This window comes from Calliphora vicina, chromosome 5, assembly GCF_958450345.1.
Source record: "Calliphora vicina chromosome 5, idCalVici1.1, whole genome shotgun sequence".
Taxonomy (NCBI): Eukaryota; Metazoa; Arthropoda; class Insecta; order Diptera; family Calliphoridae; genus Calliphora; species Calliphora vicina.
The window spans coordinates 80,704,049-80,726,561 of record NC_088784.1 but is presented as its reverse complement, the minus strand read 5'-3'; the positions used below and the strand labels follow the sequence as shown (position 1 = coordinate 80,726,561).

The following is a 22,513-nucleotide window of genomic DNA, read 5'->3' as shown; positions in this document are numbered from 1 at the left end:
CTTATTGAGGTTTGTAGGCAAATAAGTAGGTTGAAAAATATCAGTGCATTCTGTTGTTAACTGTTGCTAAAAAAAACACCAATGTCTTTCATTATGTTTCAATTGGTGTATATTTATTTTCGATTTCTGAAAAATTAAAATTTTGAGTTGTGTCACTTTTGAACTGAGTGTGCGATATGACATCTAGTCTGTTAGTATATATTGCTTCTAACTGTTGTCTATCTCTAGTAGATGTTGGGTATGGGTGAATTTCGAGATATCATTCTTCAAAAGACCTTAATCATACTAAATATCCTTTTTTTGATATTTTTTTTTTTGAGTAATACAATAAAAAACTTTCAAGGTTAAATATAAGACAAAGTTTATAAACATTTCACAATTAGTTGTAAAAACTTAAATAAATGTTATATCCCTAAATTTAAATTATGTCAAGAACCTTCATGGCCCCACTCTGAATTTTTTTATATGATTTTAATCATGCAATGTCTCATATAAATTAAAATCTTCGGAAAAATGCACGATGTTTTTTGAGATATCCTTTGATTAAGGACCATTTTGTATACTAAAAAAAAGCTGTTACAAACTCAACAAAAATTCCAAATACACCATTATTTCCTACAATCGAATTCTTAACACGGATGTTTAAACAAAAAACTCTTAAACAACAATATGCAAAAATATATCAAAAAAATAAAGGAGAGAAAAGATATTTAATCCCAAAAATATGTTGATTTCTCAGTTATCTTTACCTGTAAAGTTAGAGTATTAAAAATATACAATACTTTTTTATTATATTATATGAAATAATGTTGAGAAAAAGTGTATCAAATTCTTAATAAGCATTTCCGGATTTAGCAAAGACTTAACTACTTTTATCATAAATAAACATACAAAGAGGCAAGCAGGAGCAGGAATAAACATACATCAGCATGTTTAAGGAACGAGCAAGTAGTAGGTAGAATTTATTTGCGTTATGCTCATTTTGGTCAAATGTCTAGACAAATAATTTTTAAAATCCTTAACTAATCCCTAAAGTGTGCAACGCATTAACAACAGCAACAACTTCTAGTAAGAAAGATGAAAAAGTAGTTACTAAAAATTCATGTATCTAAATCTATAAATACTAACACAAATACTGATAGATACAGACACAAACAAACAACAAACATTTGTATCTGTATATGTAGGTATTGTATTTATGGTGTATTAAATATCTTTATCAAATACCACAGGGATGTTGTTGGCATCAAATAGTAAAGAAAATAATGAAATGTTCAAAATTAAACATAAAATGTGCTAAATTCTTAATCAGTAACAATAATAAAGAGATCCTTTTGCTAAACAGTTACGACTGTTATCTGACGTATGCGGTAAACGGTCTTAGTTTAGGTAGGTGTTTAAGTAGACGAGGGTGGTTTTTGAAATATATAAATTATAATCAATAGTACACAAATAAATAAAATTTATAATTTTCAAATAATAAAATTTTCAATTGTTTTAATACCCTTCAGCATAGAAGAAATACATAGAAGGGAAGGAGAGATAAATGTGAATGACAAATATTAAATAAATTTGCGATCTTTTCACCCATATTGTTCTACATTCATTACTCTCTGTTAATCGATTTGCATTTTATCGCTTCGCCAGGCAGTTTCAATTGAATTTGGTCATTAAGCTTGTTAACATCATAACGTTACCACAGCCAATGCGAATTTTTGTAGTTGATTGTAAGACTTGAGATTACCTTGTCGACAACGGCTTGAAAATTCATTTACATTTGGCAGATGTTCGGGTACGAAATCTCATTTATGAAGGGATCAATTGGAATTCTTCCATTTCCGATGTCCAACAATTGTTTCAAGAATATTTCGGCAGAAGGGGTTTTCAGCAAATGCACACGCATGTTCGTTGATAGCGTTCGGCTTCTGTAGCTTCATTTCCAGTGAAATAAATTTAAAGGAAAGCGGGAGCAATGATCCAATTCTGTGTTAGATTTGGGCTTGAATATTAAAGTCCACCTTTATAAAGCCGACGTCATATGAAAGCATGAGTTGCACTTTTGGATATTTTGAAGGAAATGCTTGGAAATAGGATTTTGGTTGAAATCGGTCGACCCGACTTCGCAGTTAGCGGTGACATCATAAAGAACCATTACAATAAAGTAATAGTACCAATGATTATCCCTTTTGAATTCTCATTCACTCAGAACCACAAATGTTCATAGGTTCATTATTATAAAATATTTAAAAAGTACTATTAGTGGAAAAAACGTACCATCATGCCATCAAAATAGTACCAATTATCCTTTTCTCTCTTGAACACCCGTTAAGTTTGAAATTTCACAATAACACATTTTGGAAAAATTGTTTGTGATATAGATATTTATGTCTCAAATGACTTAAATCTTTAAATCTCTGAAGAAAAAAAAATATTTTAAAAAACTACCAAACTGTTTACCCAGCTTTGTACCAATCTACAACATCGTAGTCGAATTCCAAATACACCATTTTAGTTAATTATTTTATTTTATCAAAATCGGTTTAAAATTTTTAATGAATTGTTTCCTATTTTTATCCCTTTTTTTCCAAAAAGTACCAAATTTGGTATTTTTCGAATTTCCAAAAAACCTTTCTTAGTGGATCTACATAGGGAGTGGCGAAGTTAGGTTCCATGGCAGCCACTCGTCAAGTAGCTCACTTGGGTCCATTCAAAACGGAACCCGGTCTCCGAGTTAAACCAACCAGCTTCTCTGATGAAGGAGTAGATACGTCTAAGATTCATCTTTGATAGCTTATCCAAGCATGATAAAAATGGGATTCCCAGGATGCGTTCCCTCAGGTTTGTCAGAGACGGGCATTGGCAGAACAGGTGAGACACAGTCTCCTCCTCTTCTTTATTGCGACAGATTCTACAGTAGTTGTGGTACCGTAGGCCCAGTCTTCTAGCATGTGTCCCAATTATACAGTGTCCCGTAATGAAGGCCTTATTTACTCACGACGGAATTCCATTAGTAGATTCGTCCTGCTGGCATCATATACGGTCCAAGTCGACCTCGTTGCAACACAGGAAGGTTCATTGGTCCACCTGTTTTCTGCAGTCTCATATAGTTTCTGCTTTACAGCCATCTTGCATTTAACAAGGGGAATACCAGAAAAGAGTTCGATCGCCTCCTCATTCATCATCGCATCGCTTTTGGTCAATTCATCTGCTATACAATTACCCTGATTTCCATCGTATCCAGGGTCCCACATAAGCGTTATCCTAGAATGTCTCGCTATCTCATTTAGGGATACCCGACATTCTTCGGTTAACCTAGATGTCGGGAAGACACCCGCTATTCCATTAACGGCAGTCTTGCTATCAGTAAATATACATATATCAGCAGATATTCGATAATACCTCAGCCAATTGGATGCACATTTAGCAGTAATTTCCTCCTGAAGAGCAGTACAGAAGTTTAGTAGCATAAAGTAGGATTTTATTCCAAAGTTCTCAATAATGAAACCTCCACCGACCCTATTGCCCCTTTTTAAGCCGTCAGTATATACCCTTATAACTCATCAGGGGCGAAGAGTCCGTGCTGCCATATATCCCTGTTCGGGATTATAATAAAAAAAGTTTTGCGATGGAGTAATCGATATTACTATGTATGTGTCCATAGTTATTCATTATCTTAGAGTGCACATGGTCTTTACCAGACCACGAACAGCCAGCATTCAGTCTCACAGCAGAATTGAGAGCCATTTATATCACCATCAGATCAACTGGTAACCTGTTTAAAATAGTAAAAAGTGACTTAGAAGAGGTTGAACTTATAGCGCCCGTAATCAGTATCGCGATAGTCCTTAGAACTCGCCTTCTGATGAGTAGCATTCTCCAAGGCTAGCCAACACACCAGTACTCCAAACATCAAGATGGGTTTAACAACTGCTTTGAAGATCCAATTGATACCCCGCGTCATAATACACCAGTTAGTACAAATTGCACTTTTGCAAGAGTAGATGGCCACATAGGCCTTATTAATCCTGTTCTGAATGTTTAGATTCCAGGATAATCTTTTGTCTAGAATGATGCCAAGGTACTTTACATTACCCCTGATCTCTAGACTAATTCCATTCAGTCTATGTTGTCTAAAGTCATTGCTCTTGTACCCCCTAGTAAAGAGAACCAATTCCGTATTTTGGAGATTCACACTAAGTCTACTTGAATCACTCCACTCACTCAGTGTACTAAATGCCGATTCCATACAAATAGATATTGTATCCTGAAATTTACCGCAAGATCATCAGCATACGTGACTGTTTTGATCCTTCTGCTGTCCATCTTGAGCAGCAGGGTATTCACGGTCATATTCCACAGAAGTTGCGATACTACACCTCCCTGCGGCGTTCAACGTTTGGCCACTTTTGAAACACTAAAACTACAAAACATCCATCGCAGAAGTTCGTCCGTCGCTCCTTAAATATCGAGGAAGGCAACAATTGAATACTCCTTATGTGATAGCGACTCTTCAAAGGAGCCAACTAACGAATGTAGAGCTGTTTCCACAGATCTTGCCTTGGTATAAGCATGTCGGGATTTATAAATGAGTTCCGATACTACACCTCCTCAGTCACCCTCTCTAGGGTTTTCAGCAGAAAGTATGCAAGACTAATTGGTCTATCATCCTTCGGTTTAGTATGAGTCGCCATGCCTGCTTTCGGAATGAAGACTTCTCTGAACCTCGTCCACCATGTAGGAATATATGTAGGTCCATCTGATACACGCTGAGTATATATTAATGAGCCATGATACAATTATTTCTTCATTCTTCTGAAGATACACAGGAATGATGCCATCCGGTTCAGGGAAATTAAACGAGCCGAAGCTTTTGATTGGATCATTGAATTCTTTCCCTGTTCACCGAAACAGAGTTAACACACGGAGCAACAGCCCCATTCAAAGTCTCATCGCTGACTGGCAGGCAGCCCGAGAAATGAGTGTCAAATATGATCTCAAGTGTCTCTTTACTATTCTGAGTCCATCAATCAGAGGGTTTCTGAATATAGCTTGGTACAACCGGAGAGATTGATAGGATTTTAAGTAATCGGTTAGTCTCAGAAGATCCTTCCACGCCGCTACAGAAGTCCCTCCAGGCTATCCTTTTTGCAGGGAGTCCAAAATTCATGCCTCCACCTTTTGGCGTTTGAGCTGGGCGATGTTGAATCACTCAGTCATTCGGTAACGTAACTCTTTTATATACATATGTATATAGATAGATTATTTCAATTACATCATTATAATTTGTTCAACTTTCAATCAATAATATTATTTAAGAATGAAAATTCAGCCAATATTATTCCTACTAAATTTTTGTTAATGAATCAAAAATAGAGACTTCATATACTATTTTCTATGAAATTTCCACAGATAATTGATTCACACATTTCGTGTGCATTAATTGTAATTACAGTGTGACATAAAAGGTGTTTTGTGTCAAGCCATTTTACATAATTTTGTACCCCGTATCATGTTTACACAAAAGCTGCATCTACGTATGTAGATTTTCCGATATGAAGTAGATAGACAGAGAGATACAACATACAATGAATGGAATTAATGAACAAACATTTCAAAATTTGCAAACCTTTTATGTTTTCCAGCTCAACAAAAGATAGAAATAATCAAAAATGTTCTATACATTAAAACTCTTTGTTTGCTTTTGCTATAGATACTTATTTATGTGTAGATACATGTGTGTTTATATGTTGTATGTTAAATGAAACTAAGGGATAAATAATCTGATATGATCATAATAGCTTTTTACATTTCTACGCCCTTTCCTATCATTTTCTGTTTGTAGTTTTTGTTGTTTTGGTTTTAATTTTTAGCAAATGCGTATTTTTGAACATCTTCAAAAGAAAATCTCCATTGAAGCGTTTAATGCTCCAAAAAAGCATTCTCTCTCAGCTGCACTTTTTCCAATCAACAGACCAACAAAGAAACAGACAATAGGAAATTTGTTGAAATGTTGTTATCTTCAGTCATAATTAACATTTATTCAAATCTCATTCATTCATGTGGAAATTTTGAAATACATTTTTCATATATGTGCCTATAATATGCATTCATATCCAAGCGGTGATAAATGCTAGGGCTTAATTTTGTAGGCCTTCTAAAATATTCACTCCACTCTGCCTTCTCTTAGAAGATGTTTTAGAAGGACTTTGCTTCTACTTCTAAAGAATTTCATACATTGGTAAACAAAAAAAATTAAATTATCTAACAACACTCAATTAAAATCATAAAGTGTTCAATTAAAAGTACCAGACACCATTCGATTCTTTGCTGTTTTTACTTTCATGTTTGATGGTGCGCCTTCTTCTTCGGAGTCTGTGTTGGATGAGGATCTGTCTTCATCTGGAAAAAATCAATTGTTTTTAATTAGTTAGTTAACTTCAATTTAGTGCACTAACCTCGGAGGAAACTCCCATTTTATATTATTCTCCTTCGACGCTTTAGTCGGTTATGATTATCTTGTGTGGAGGGCAGTGAAGAAAGTCATACGATATTTTTTGAGAAGTAAGCGATCACACAACTATCCCGCTCTTATGACCAATATCTTGCAATACTTCCAGAAAATTGAAGAGAACATGTCCCTCAAAATTTCCTTCTTGCATCACCATCTCAAAAACTTCAGCAAGCAGCTAGCCACAGAGTCGGGTGAACATGGCGAGCGCTTCTGTTAAGTGGCAATGCCCATGGAAACGCGATATATGAAGTCAAAAAGCTAGACGCGCTAGTGGCTGAAATTTTTTGGTGGTCCCAAAAAACGTACGATCCCGACAACGAAGATGGTCCCACAGCCACCAATACCTACCAAAATCTAAATTCCTACCAAATTGAAAAAAACTGCTATCAAATTTGATATGAAAATCCCGAAACGGCAACGCTGTCGTTACATTAAACCAGAAAAACAGAGACAGAAAAATGTACAAAATTATTTAATAAATTTAGTCTTTCATAAAATAGTATGTGGTGAAGTAGTTTTTTTAAAGCTTTGCTTTTGCAGACCCTCAAATATAATATCATTTGAAGACTTTTTAATATAATTTCCTATATAAACATTCTATAAGACATTACGTTGCAGGTCTCCTTAAATGCCTTCAATGGTAGACATTATAAAAGGCCTTCTATCAGCCATGGAACAAATAGCGGCTAGCAGTCTTTGTGTATGCCAAATTAGGCATTTAGGAAGGACTCTTTACTGCATTTTTTTCTGCTGGGATGTAACTACTATAGACATAAGTAGGTTCATATATATTAAGGTGGCCCGCAAAAAATAAGTTGTGAATGTTTCCAACTAAAATAAAAGTTTAATTCATTCTAAGATACCGTTTCTCAAAATATTTGGTGAGCTGAATAAAAAGATAAAACAAATATTTTTTTAAGATTTTTGTGTTTTTTTTCTTGCAATACCATATCTAAAATTATCGTGTAAGTCCAATAATATTCAAACATATCTGTCATTTATTCTCACTTAGATATTAAAAATTATAGTGTAAATAACTACGTTTTTTGTGCTTCGAAAATATCGAATTTTGTGCCAACAAAGCGTTTTGCTTTACTTATTTAATTTGAAAAAAAGTGCATCTGAAACTGGTCGATTGCTTACCAAAGCTTATGGTGAACGTGTTCCATCTGTTTCAACATTTGAGAGATGGTTTGTGCTGTTCAGATGTTGTGATTTTGACATGGAACAAAAAGATCGCCCTGGACAGCCAAAAAAGTGGTGATTTTGACATGGAAGACAAAGATCGCCCAGGCCAGCCAAAATATTTTGAAGAACAATATTTGGAGGCATTACTCCATGAAGATTGTTGTCAAACTCAACAAGAGCATACAAAATCATTTGGAACTACTCAAACAGCAATTTCAAAACATTTGCGAGCACCAGGATTCATCCAAAATCAGGGAAATTGGGTACCATATAGGGTATTCGAATTATTCGATTTTTCTTTTGTTCGAATAAAACGAATAATTCGAATAAGAGATTTTAACTTGTTAGAATAATTCGATCACACGTTTAAAATTAATCGTATTATTCGAAAAAATTAAATTTTTTTATTGTTAAAGATAATATTTTATTGTTAAAGAAAAACAAAAAATAACGTTAAAGTTAACAATTCAAGTATTGAAAACAAAGTCCATCATTAAATTTTCAACAGAAATATTCTGATCAGATTAACCCCTTAACAATCTACATAACAATTGACTAGCAAACCCTTTAGTTTCCGTTTTGGAGCTATGCTTTAAAACATTTTAGCTAGTTGGACATGATCCTGAATTCAAATACAATATAAACGTATTAAGAACTTTTTTATGTCGTTCATTTATTCGGGTTTTAAATTGAGTAACTAATTCTTTAGTAAATTAATCACTATTATTCACTATTTCTAAATTATTTATAACAAATTTTATTATACATCAAGCTCTATCTATCAACGCTTAATAAAGTGGTCTTGGGAAATTACACAATAAAGGGAATCTGTCCAAAGTTTGATATCATTGTCAGTTTTTTGAAGTCAGGCAGTGCATGATTGACGCATTTACAAATACGCAAAAAGTTTCTTACCATGTTAGACAAAGATGTTCAACGATGTTCAAAATCATGTATAAGACGAGCTCCATGCTTGTAACAAAACGCTAGTTTGCAATATTTGTGTTTATCATTCGATTTATTAGATATTTTGCAACACTTACGTACGCGGTCATCCTCAATATCACTTTCGACAACCGTTTCAAAATCACATTCTCCATCACATTCAACTCCACTTTAATCTAAGTTAATATTTTGATTATTAATTGCGATTTTTCTAATATTTCGCCAACTAAATAACAAATATTTTCATTTTATTTTCATTGGTTCAAGTCCTAAGTTAAAAATTTTGAAAGATTTGTTTTTAGAATTGTAACTTCTTGCAATAATATTTACAGTAGCCCAAGAAAGTCTACATACAGTAAAAATTATTATGTTACTTTAATTTGAAGCAGTTTTTTTTTGTGAGATATATAATAATACATGGCTTATGTCGATTATAGCAAAATAACGCCCAAAATTTCACCGTTATTAGAGTTATTGATTCTGAATAAAATAACGAAAAAATTATTCTCGGTCACGCCTACTTTTGGGTGGGCGGGGCTATTAAGTTTCGTAATATTTTGAACATTAAAGCGTGATAGGAAATGTTGCTAATTTTTTTTTGGTGTGAATTTATTTTTTTAACAAATATTACTTTTAACATACAAATACAGCTTTCAACGAAAGAAATTTAATTTGAATTCCTGTATGTAGACTTTATTGGGCTACTGTATATATTTATAGAAGGAGCTATCGGAACACTCATCTACAGTGTCGAATTTTAGAAACAATACAATTTTTGTGAGTCATTATTACTTATTTAAATTTGAAATTATGAAAAATTTTAAGCAATTTAATAAATTTAAATATACATATATGAACATTTATTCGTTTTATTCGATTATTCTACATAAAAATGTTCGAATTATTCGTTATTCGAAAATGGCCATTTTTAAATTATTCGAATAATTATTCGTAAGAAATTATTCGATTAATCGAACGATCATTAGTCAAGTGAATACCCTAGTACCATACGAATTGAAGCCTTGAAAAACGATTTTGTAAATCTGAAATGCTGCTTGATTACTGTAAACAAAATTATTATTGCAGCGGATCATTACTTGCGATGAAAAATGGATCCGTTACGATAATCCGAAAGATATGATTTAATATAAGCTGCTGAAATCTGACCATCACATGGAACCTTACCGATCGCAACTGATTTGTTTGAAGCGAGCCGAAAACGCCCAGAAAATGCGGTCAGACATGAAGACGTAATATTATAACATGACAACGCTCGGCCACATGTAGCAATACCTGTTAAATACTATTTAGAATAAAGTGGTTGGGAAGTTTTTCCTCACTCACTTTGTAGTGCAGACCTGAGATACGCTTCACTTTGGAACAGACTAAAGATGAGCCATTATCAGCCAAACTATGTAAAATGAAACGGGTGCTATTCCGGCAAAATTTGAAGAAATCACTATTTACTTTGTATGGGAGGTAAAACACTCTCTGTTCCGATCCGTCACATTTGTAGTTAAATTTCATACACTGATAATAAATTGATTCGTATAAAGTTTGAAGACCGTTTCAATTATAGTTCAGCTGATATTCGAAAATAACTATTTACTTGATATGGGTGGTGCCACGCCCATTTATCACATTCCGACCATTTTTAGTGGTATCGAAGTGAATTCCCAGAAGTTTTGCGGCTTTCACAATTATACTTCAACATATATTCCATAATAAAAATTTACTTTGTATTGAAAATGCCACACCCATTTGAAATTTCAAAATAAAAGGAAGCCTATTATTCCTTCCATATATATAGGGCAACATACAGAAAAATGTTAAGAGCATCGGTCCAGTGGTTTGGGCTCCTATAAAGATTAAATTCAACACTAATAAGATTTGTACCTATAAACAAATGTTACTCTACCAAATTTTGTGGAGTTCGGTCTGTAATAGGCCATTGACCCTATCACAAATCCCAAAATCTCGTATTCATGTGGATTTCGTTTTAAAATTCGTTTTTATAAAAACATAAATCACTCTACCTTTGATTCTGTAAGGATATTCTAGAAAATATTTTTGTTATAAATTTTGATATCAAGATAAAATTCTCACAATTCTTTAGGCCGTCCAAAATTGGTCAGAGCTCCGACATTCACTTTAACCAGTTTCTTTTTATTTTGAAGCTTAACTTCTGCAAATAAGTTTCGTATTAAAAGATGTCAATTACTAATTCTATTAGGATCAGTTTAAAATTTACCAGTTTTTACACTTAACGATGTCAGTATGAAAATATAATTAATAATATTGCAAAAAAAGACCCTTTCCCCTACATGTCATTACAATTTCTAATTCATTTGTAAATACTGAATAATATTTATAAAATCCATAACAATTATTATTTTTCAATACATATTTACAAAACCAAACCAAATCAAATAAAGTGTATTTATTTACACAGTACAACATTTTGCAGCTCATTGCTTTGGGACTCAATTCTGACAACTGCACGTGAAAGTAGCCCCAAAAATAAGAACTTCTGCATCATTAGTTTTGTCAAGTTGGCTGCCGTAATAATTTAATGGCCATTCGAACTTTTTTTGCTCAAGGTGGATTTTTATCAATTTTTCTATATTTTAACACGGTTATATCTCGGTATACTGTACGGAATATCTCTTTTGTGTCTGAAGCAAAGTTGTAGATATTGAATAGGAGAAAAAAAAGCGGAACATACCTACCCGAAAAAAGTGCATCCAGTGCCTTAAAAATCGCAAAAATGACCATTTTTTACAATTTTTTCCCCATTTTGCACCTTTTTTGCTCAATAACTGGATTACAAATCCACAAATATGCTGTTTTTTTCTTTATAAACTTTATATTGCATGAAAATAAAAATTCCGATTCATATTGCAGCTATTCTTACACAGAAAATATAAGATTTTTATTAGTTATCTATGCATGTAAACAAAATTTAAAATATTTTCAATTATTTTCAATATCCATCCTTGTTGAAGTGGACGCTTGTGGTTCTGATGATCTTGTTTTCTTCGTAGGTTGTTCATATTCATGTTCTGAGTTATCTGCATTATCATCCGAGTTAGACATGATGTTCAAGGGCATGTTTTCTTCAGTGTGTCCACCAATTTCAGTGTCATCTTCATCTTCTTTGCTTTCATCTTTAAACAGCATAACTTTAGAACTCCACCAACAAACCTCCGCAAGCAATGCATCTAATTTTTTGCCTTTGAATCGCTTTTCCATTGGCATGGTCACCTGGTGGAACCTCTCTCCTTGTTCGTCCGATTCCTGAGGTAATTGTGCCAAAAACGTATCAAGGTGGAAATGCATGAAATGTAATTTTAGCGTCATGGATGCATTGATTTTTTCAAAATAATACAGCAACTTGTCCACTCGTGTCTGTATGTCATCTCGCTGTACACGGTTCTTTCCTAAAACTCCTTCGATGACTTGTTTCAATGTCTCCCATGCACATAGGTAGTTATAATGGTTCGAAAGGATATTTGTAAAAGATTCGCTTTTCATTAATTTTCGTATATCCGGTCCATTCAAAATACCTGTTTGAAATAAAAAAATTTAGATATGACAATATTTAAATACAGACAACGATACGTACCTTTTCTAATTTTAGCTTCACTGAGTTTTGGAAAGATGGATTTCAAACAGCCATAGGCGTCCTCAATATTATTGACTACCACTTCAACGAATTTCCCAGCTATTCCTAATTTCATGTGGAGCGATGGCAACAAAATATCATCTACATCCTTTATCAAAGGTTCATTACGTAATTTTAATTGTTTCTCGAGCTCGGGAGTTCTTGCTTTCCAATCTTTACATTGATATTGATTCCCTGCGTATCGCGAATCCCAATTACAAAGGAAGCAGAAGTATTTTGGAAAACCGCCCTTTAATATAATACCTTGTATTATGTTGACAACCTTTAGATCACAACAAATCTTCCATTTGTGTACATTGTATTTGATTTTCTTCAAAATTTCGCCCAATGTTTCATACGTTTCCTTCATAGTTGTGCTGAATCCCAATGGAATGGATGGTTTTTTGTTTGTTTTGTGCAACAGCACAGCCTTCAAACTTGAAACTGAACCGTCGATGAATAAACGCCAGTCGCCAGCGATATAATCCATTCCCATTTTGTTCACTAAACCTGGGATATCATGGCAGTAAGTGAACGTATTTGCTTCGTCAACGGAATAAAATTTCTGAAATTCAGCTTGGCGTTTTCGGTATGATGTTGCGCTGACATTTTGCTCTGTGAGTTTTTTACGCTTCAAAAATGATGTCAAAAATTCTGAATTTGTTTGTGATAGTCCCATCTTAGCCACAATGTAATCCATTTCGATTTGTGTTAGCGGTTGTGGTGCATTATTTTCAATATCGGGTGTCCAATCTGCATCATTCACATTGGTCGGATTGGTGAAAACGGTTTCGGCTTGCACGGACACAGTATCCACAATCGGGGGTTTAGGTGGATCGGCAGCAGCAGCGCGATGTACTGGAAGTGTCGCAGTAAAAGCGGGAATGTATACTTTTGTTTTCAATTTTGTTCTGTTCAATCCATACCCGGAATTTATACATGCGTAGCACCTGGATTCATTATGTCCAGTTACGTCTTGCACCCAAATTACTGGCTTAATAAAAGAAAACTGTACACCTTTTCCATGTACCCAGGTTATAAGGGTATTATAACAACTTTTACACACTGTGTTCGGCGTAAAATTTGCACCACTCAAATCTGTTTCATCAAAATAATGACAATACGCTGTTTTGAATTCCTCAGTAAACAAGTTTTTTCGAACGTGTTTGGCTACTTTTGGAACGATATGACCACAAACGTAACAAAAATTATCCAATTTTGGGCACTTGTTATTTTCCATATTGAAATTTTCAATGTTCTACTGGTTTTAAAACGCAATTCACTCAGAAGAAAAGGTTTGTTTTTTCCACACACAAAATAGTCAAACCAATTGACTGATAAAGAATAGCGTACTTGAGGATTTGTAATCCAGTTATTGAGCAAAAAAGGTGAAAAATGGGGAAAAAATTGTAAAAAATGGTCATTTTTGCGATTTTTAAGGCACTGGATGCACTTTTTTCGGGTAGGTATGTTCCGCTTTTTTTTCTCCTATTCAATATCTACAACTTTGCTTCAGACACAAAAGAGATATTCCGTACAGTATACCGAGATATAACCGTGTTAAAATATAGAAAAATTGATAAAAATCCACCTTGAGCAAAAAAAGTTCGAATGGCCATTAAATTATTACGGCAGCCAACTTGACAAAACTAATGATGCAGAAGTTCATATTTTTGGGGCTACTTTCACATGCAATTGTCAGAATTGAGTCCCAAAATCATGTGTTGTACTGTGTTATTGATCTACTTTAGGTAGGCATTATGAACAAATAATATTAAAAAAACATAATGTGTATTCATTCATCAACCTTTTTGTAGTTTGTAGTATTTATTTTTCTATGGTTTATTTTGTTACTTCCCTTTCCTGTTGTCCTGTTGACCATTATCCTGTTTACAGTTCGATTATTTTTTTTCTTATATTATTTATTTACTTGATTTGATCGGATATCCGTTTAGAGTGTAGGAAATTAAGATTTTATTATGTACTCACTCAAATGCATTTAATTTTTTACAAGACACCGAAATTTGTATAGTTTTTAGCAAACTATTACATACGTGGTGTTTTTTTTGTGTGTTAAGCGAAGGACATTTATTTCCCTTTCCGGTTTAGAATCAATTAAGCTTATTAATATTAAATTGTTTTGCTGCTATTGTGCCATCTGTGTCAATATTGAGTGTGAGTTTTTTTTTTAGGTTTTTGAGGATGTATCAATAAAATGAGTTCATTTAGTGAATTATGTCATTACTGCATTTTTAAAGTGGTTGAATGTTTCATTAATGATTTATAGAGTGTAATGGATTTGTAATTTTGCAATGAATTAAGTAATTCATTGTGAATCTAAAGTAAGATTATACATGACACTTTGTGAATTAATGGTTATTTCTGATACATATTTTTTTATATTGATGTTTGTGAATATTAATTGCTAAGATGGCCATATGTGAGTTATTTTGAAAGTTAAAAAGAAAATACTACAAATATTAAATTACCATTTTTATATCCACCATTAAAAAAACATGGAGGGTATATTGATTTTGTTATTCCGTTTATAACACAACAAAATATTTGTCGTATATCCATATTGGTATATATATATTCCGGGTCCTCATAAGATTCTAAGATGATTTAGTTATGTCCCTCCGTTTGTCCGTCTGTCTGTTGAAAACACGGTAGGACCCACATGAAACGAGATAGCTGACTGATACTCTATGTTGATAAGGTTTCTTTGGTATTGAAAATGGGGAATATTGGACCATGATTTCACCTAGCTCCCATACGAATCCTTATAAAATTTTGCACAAATTATTTCTAAGTACTCTGAAATTATACTGTAAAGCATTGGTAGGCGTTCATATTGTTGAGATTACGAACATTTTCGTGAATTTACACGTACACAACCCGAAAGTAAACAAAACACACAGCAAGAGCGTAAAAAATACAAAAAAATCATTAAGTTGCAAACAATAGAGAGTAAAAATACAAATATTTCATTCTGTTACTTGATGTTGTTGCGGATTTTTTATTTTTAACCCATACATGCACACAAACTACAATTTCTCTTTTTGCGCTTCCCTGCTGTAAAGTATGGCGAAATCGGGCAACATTTGTCCCTAGTCCCCATAAAAGGTCCCCCTCAGAAAATGACTTGAACATTCATAATTGTCTTATAATAACTAATATCGTGATGAAATTGGACATAAACTAGTTTTATATGAACCTTAATTTTCGTACCAACTTTTGTGAGGATCGGTTCATAATGGACCCTACCCCCCCCATATAACTCCTATATCAGAAAAATATTTTATTGTCAATAAATAACTTATGTATAATTATCTGAGCAGTTCGGACCATAACTGATTCAAGACCCCATAGAAGGCCATCATATCAACGTGTAATCTTCATATTTCTACAAAAATAAATCTTCAAAGAAACGAAAAAGAAGTATTGGCAAATATCATTATTGCTTTAAAAATTGATATGCCATTTTGAAGGGTACATATCTGTCATTTATTCTCATTTAGTTATTGAATCTTATAGTGCAAACAACAAAGTTTGTTTTTGCTTCGAAAATGTTGAATTTTGTACCAAGGAATCGTCATATAGATTCCATACGAATTGAAGCAGAAAGATTTTATATGTATGCTAATTGAACGCTATAAAAGAAAATCATTTTTGGACCGAATCATTACTTGAGATGAAAAATGGATTCATTACGGTCCGGCAAACCAGCCGAATCGACACCACAGCCAAAAATCCATGGTGCTAAAGTAATGCTCTGTATTTGGTGGGGGAAAAAGGGTCCTATCTATTATGAGCTGACCAGACTATCACAGGGAACCTGTTCCGAATGCATCTGATTCTTTTGAATATTCCATCATCAACGCTTGGACACATGTTGCAATACCTGTTAAATACTACTTAGAAAGAAGTGATTGGGAAGTTTTGCTTCACACGGCTTATAGTCCAGTTCTTGCCCCGTCCGATCGATGCAGAATGTTCTCTCTGGGGTACGCTTCACTTTGCAACATAGTACCCGACATTGGCTTAATTAATTTTTGGCCTCAAAAGATGAACAGTATTTTGGCTCGGAATCCATATGTTGCCAGAACAGAAAGATGGGAAAAGGTCGTAGTTAACAATGGATAATAATTTCAATACATTTATATTGTTGAAATGTTTCAAAATAAAAGCTAAAAATTTATATTTATGATTATGATTATTCAAAGCTTAATTAAACTTTAATTGATCTCATTATATAAGTCATTAAATAATCCAGTAGATCAAATACTTAATATTTTTAATTCATTTTTTACATTCTTTCAAATACAGCATCTCAGTTTCTTAAGCATTCGTTTCACTATTAATAAACCATGGGAAAACTTTATTCACACTTTCACAAAATATCCAGAAAATAATGAAAGTAAAATGAGTATTTTTAAGCAAGCTAAAGTGTATATGTCTACTAACTATCTTACTTCCGGTACATCTCTAATGGTGAATAATTTAAATACACGTACTTAAACATCCGTAATATTTAATCAACACAGATATAAATTCTAATAACACTTGAACTCATAAATATGTCAGTAGTGTCATTTACCAAATGCGTTGCTGCTTGCCTCTATATTGTATGTAGAAGGGAGAGTGGGAGGGAGAGAGTATTATGTGATCAGTGGTGGGATAGATTGGGATGATATATAAATATTTGCCTGTATTCAAGTGAAAACATTTTAATAAATGTTGTTTGTATCTTTGGTAAGTACAATTCAAATGTATTTGTGAATTGTGCTGTTTAGGGAGACGATGAGTCGTGTCTGAAAAAAAACAGCGTGAGATTTTCCTTATAAAGTTAGAGGGAAAGCAAATAAATATATATGTAGTTAATACAACAGATACCATTTAATTGGAATTACGGAATTAATGTGGAATATAATTTAAAAGAATTAGTTCATGAATAGAAGAATTTATTAAATTTATTTTATGATATTGCAAAATTGTTTAATAATATTTATGTTGGGGTTTAATACAGACGGATTAACTTCAATTAAATTTAGTTTCAAATTTATATGATTTCATTCAATAATAACACAGGGCAACACAATCGAAAACATTTTAGAGGCTTTTTAAACCACTACACAATTTTGATGTATTATGGTTACAGTAGTACAAATATGGTAAACATTTTGAAATCTATGGAGAAGTTTTTTTAAAAAAACTCAAAAAGGGTTAGTCCGATATTATTGAAGTAAACTTAGAAAAGTTCAAATTTATATAACCTTCAATCTATTTATGTATGGCGTTTTAATCGGTTCAGTAGTTTCGGAGTTATAATAACAAATTGAAGAAAAAAATATATTTTTTAGGTGAAAATAGCTTATTTTTGTGTTTTAAAAAATTCATGAAAAATCGAAAACAGCTGAACTAGTTCAGGTTTATTAATTTGTCACAAAGCCGCGTATAATAGCAACAAAATGAGATATCGAAGACAAAAATCGATTGATTCTTTTCGAATTAAATCATAATTAAGTGAATTCGCTCATTTTCACAAAATTTAATATTTTTCTTCTTTCGATTGATTGAATATTGAACACATTTTCTCCATGCTATGTACAAATGTTCATATATATATTGCGTTTTAATCGGCTCAGTAGTTTCGGAGTTATAATAACAAATTGAAGCAAAAAATATGTTTTTAATGTGAAAATATCCAATTTTTTTGTTTTAAAAAAATCATGAAAAATCGAAAACGGTAAAACGGTTTAGATTTATTGCTTTATCACAAAGCCACATGTAATAGGAACAAAATGAGGTATCGATCATAAAAATCGATTGATTATATTCGAATTTATTCACAATTAAGTGAATTCGCTTATTTTCACAAAATTGTATGTGCGTACAAGCGTGTACTTTGAGTATACGTTTTGTTTTTGTTAAAATTTTTATTACAATAACAAAACACATGTAAAATTTACGCTCAAAGTACACGCTTGTACGCACATACAATTTTCTGAAAATAAGCGAATTCACTTAATTGTGAATAAATTCGAAAATAATCCATTGATCCATGAAACATCTAAAAAAATTCTCAATTTTAAAAAAAAAAAATTTAAAAAAAATCTATCCATAGAATTTAAAAATTTTACCATTTTTGTATTTAGATAACCATGATGCATCAAATCTATATAGGGGTAAGTAAGTGAAGCCTTTTTTTGCTGTTGGCCTGTGTAATAAATTAACTCAAAAGCACTTCAAATTAACTATTCAATATTAAATTCCTTTAATAGTCCTGCTATCAAAGTAACCAATAATATTAATAGGATATTAAAATGCTACGTGTTTATTTCTATTGTTAATTCTTGATAACATTTTGCTATTCCCAATTATTTGCCAACAAAATTAGAAGTCAATCAAAAAGTGAAACGCAATTTATTTAACTGTTCCACTTCCTTAATCAAGATGGGTGTGTTTCGCTATTTTCGTTCTAATTCCAAAACTATCTTAATTACCTAGAAAACTTATAAGCTCAAACCAAAAAATAAAAATAAATAAAACACCCACAAATACATCATGAAATTCCTCATCTATCGATTTATAAATATTTCAAAAATACCTTGCACAAGTAAGTATTCGTATGAACGTGTATCCTTATAAATCCTACTTTTACTTTTGGTATTAAATTCAACGATTTAGTTCAATTCTATTGAGTGGCATTTTAGAAATTGTGGGGCTTTAGTTGTCGTAGTGTGTTTTTTGTATTCCTATGAATCCATGAATAAGCAATTGAAATTCCACCCTCATAGTGAATTTTACTTTAGTAATGACATTGAATTTCACACTGATTTCTATTTTGTTTTTTCTATTTCGTATTGTGGAGGAATTTTGGGTTTGGTTTGTTGTGCCCAGTTGGTAATTTCAACACAAACTAATTTGCTAAACCAATAACACTGAAATAATATAACCATTACTAGTAACTTGTTTGGGATTTGGTGTAGAATAAAAATTATGGATGTATTCTGAAAAGTTTCAGAAAATAATACTTGTCCCTTCATTCAATACAACGATAATGGATGGTTCTAGGATAGCTTAAAACCAATAGCAGTCTCGCTTACTAACATGATTTGGGATGAGGCTTCGATTCACAGTTCTATTACCGCATAAACTATTCGAAGTAACAGAACTACTTCAAGACGGAAAACCTATCCCCATGGATTGGTTTTTCGAATCTAAAGGTTCTTTCAAAAATATCTTGTTGATCATGAATCCTGGGTGGATCCAGAAAAAATACGATTGTAAGTGTATTACGACTTCGAATCGATATCATGTTTTATTTTAGAATCTTAACTTTATGTCGAAGGGTGGTAAATCATCACATACCATATCGAAGAACTATAGACCCATTACTATTTATGCTTTCCTTTTAAAGACTTTGATTATCGATAGTATCTAACTTTTTCTCAGCATGCCTTTAAAAGGATATGCTTGTGGGATACATTGATGCATTATTGACTTTTTTTGGCTATAGAAGACGCCATTTACTGCTCTGGAAGGACTTGAGATCAATCTATATATTAGCAAACATAAGGGTTTTTATAAACAAATCTCATTTTCTAAGGAATCTTACCTCGCAATCTAATCCACAATATCGTTGTCCTCAATATTCCAGTATCTTGGCACCAAATACAGTCTAACTTCATATCTCTTCACTACTATGGCTTATAGTTATTAAGTCGATTCTCTTTGAACTAGATAAAAAGGGGATAAAAGTTGTCGCTTTGCCGGCGATGTGGTGATACTTGCATCAGCTTTGTTTCCGGATGTGATTAGTGATATTATGTCCAGGGCTTAGAGGTTCCTCGATAAGTGGGTCACGAAAAGTGGTCTTGGGGTAAACCCAAGCAAAGCTAAACTCGTACTTCCAAAACTTCAGACTTCCGCGGTTAAAAAACTGCGAAATCCCGATTTCAAATAATACAAAATATCTAGGTATTATCTTGGACTCTCAATTATCATGGAAACTAAATACTCAACATTGGGTTAAGAAGGCAATGGTGGCCTAATACACGTGTCGTAAGATGTTTGGTATAAATGGTCCCAGCATAGTTATATGTACGTTCAATTCTTACTTATGGATATCTTGTGTGGTGGACTGCAAGTAGAAGGAACTATATAAAGTCCATAGATCGGCCTGCATTGGCATGACTGGGGCACTAAGAACTAGTCTTTCAGAGGCTCTGAACACTATACTGCACCTTGTTCTAATAGGCTTTCATATAATGGCCACCTCTGCCTGCAGTGCAGCGTGTCTTCTGGCATCTGGATGTTGGAGATCAAGAACATATGGCAACGCGGGAATTCTGGGCCTACTGCCTCCGATCGTAAACCAACTTTTGGACTCCATATACAGATTTTGATAGGGCAAGTATGCAAGTCGCCTTGGAATGCCTTTTAACGATCATTGTCGTAGCTGTAAGGATAGGGAAAAAGACGATACTATTTTCCAACTTCTCTGCGAATGCCCGGCTTGAGTGTCAATAAACACAAATTCCGAGGCAACTACACACAGAGGTAGCTGGGTCCAGACTTAATGACATATTGATATATCTCAGGGCTACAGGTTGGGTCTAGAAATCTTTGACATTCTAGCATAATTTACGATGTCCTTTCGACTCTATCTCTCACTTAAAAGTTCGCGCGTAGTGAACTACCATGTAAACCAACCAATTTCATATTGTTTCAAGGCTATCTTGCAGTCATATACCAGCTTGATACAGATGATATTCACTAGCTCAAGAGCTGAAGCTTTCAATACTGCCACAATTTTTACATGAAAGACACTACATATATCCGGAAGTCCGTCCCAAATATGAAGACACCCGAGTTATCTGGGTTCTCTATTGGGTAAACCAAATTCATATAAGATATTCTGTTTCTTGCTCTCAGCTGATATTGAGTAACCTTATCGTTGCTATTCCTTAATGGAGAGTAGGTGTTGAATGATATCCAGTCATGCCATGGGAGCCTCGTTGAACCTTGACTAGTGTCTTCCCATTATAATAACTTTTCCATAAAGCCCAGTAAGTTAAAATTGATCTTACAACTGATATTTAAATCCCCGATTACATAATCAGCGAATGGAACTATACTCCGGCCATGTTCCTGGAAAAGTTTCAGGATTAACTACCAGTAACCACAGTTGGTCGATAACAGTAACCTCTGAGGCTAAATAACCATTTTGTTGCTATTTCCATTACATAATCGTTTCTATTACATACTTCTTACCGCCAGTGGTGTGCTTCTTATGGCTTTAGTCATGCCAATTGAGGTATATATTTGGGCTTTGTGTAGTGTCTTCCAATTACACCCAGTTTACCATACAGTACAGTAGGTTAAAATTGATCTCGCAACTGAAATTTAGATCGAGTTACCTACAAACGGTAGACCAAAGTTTTTACCTATAGAATCTCTACTATGTATTATTTTTATAACCTTAACCTTCATGAGAAGGGTATATATAAGTTTGTCATTCCGTTTGTAATTTCTACATTTTTCATTTTCGACCCTATAACCCTGGATCCTTATAGATAGCGGAGTCGATTAAGCCATGTCCGTCTGTCTGTCTGTTGAAATCAACTTTCCGAAGCCCCCAAATTACTTACATACACGATTCATACATCAATATCTCAGGAATTTTTCCGGCTCGGTTGCTATTTAAAATCGAGAAAATCGGTCCACTAATGGCTGAGACATAACGACAAAACCAGGACAACCTCGATTTTTGACCTATTTTTTTACCTATATCTGGATTACTTAGTCATTAATATAGACAATATGGATATTTAATGATAGATATTTCAAAGACCTTTGCAATATTAGACCATAAGTTGGACCTACAATGGGTCAAAATCGGAATAAAATATTTTTTAACCCGAATTTTTTTTCACCAAAAGTTTTTTTTAGCTAAATATTAAAAAAAAATTAAAAAAACAAAAAAAAAAATTTTTAAATTTAAAAAATTAAAAAATAAATTTTAAAAAACAATTCGAAAAAAATTTTTTTTCAAAAAAATTAAAAAACTACTTTGGAAAAAAAAAATATTTTTGTTTACCTAAAAATATTTAAAATTTTTATTTTGAAGTATAATTTGGTGAAGGGTATATAATATTCGGTACAGCCGAATATAGCTCTCTTACTTGTTTCAGTATAGT

The 22,513-nt window shown here is 33.0% G+C and overlaps 1 protein-coding gene across 2 annotated transcripts in view; it reads right to left on the bottom strand.

Annotated features, from left to right (window-relative positions):
* The window catches only part of RpL29 (ribosomal protein L29), a 242,714-nt gene that overhangs the window by 51,759 nt on the left and 168,442 nt on the right, over positions 1 to 22,513 (bottom strand). The gene's annotated exons all lie outside the window — the stretch shown is intronic.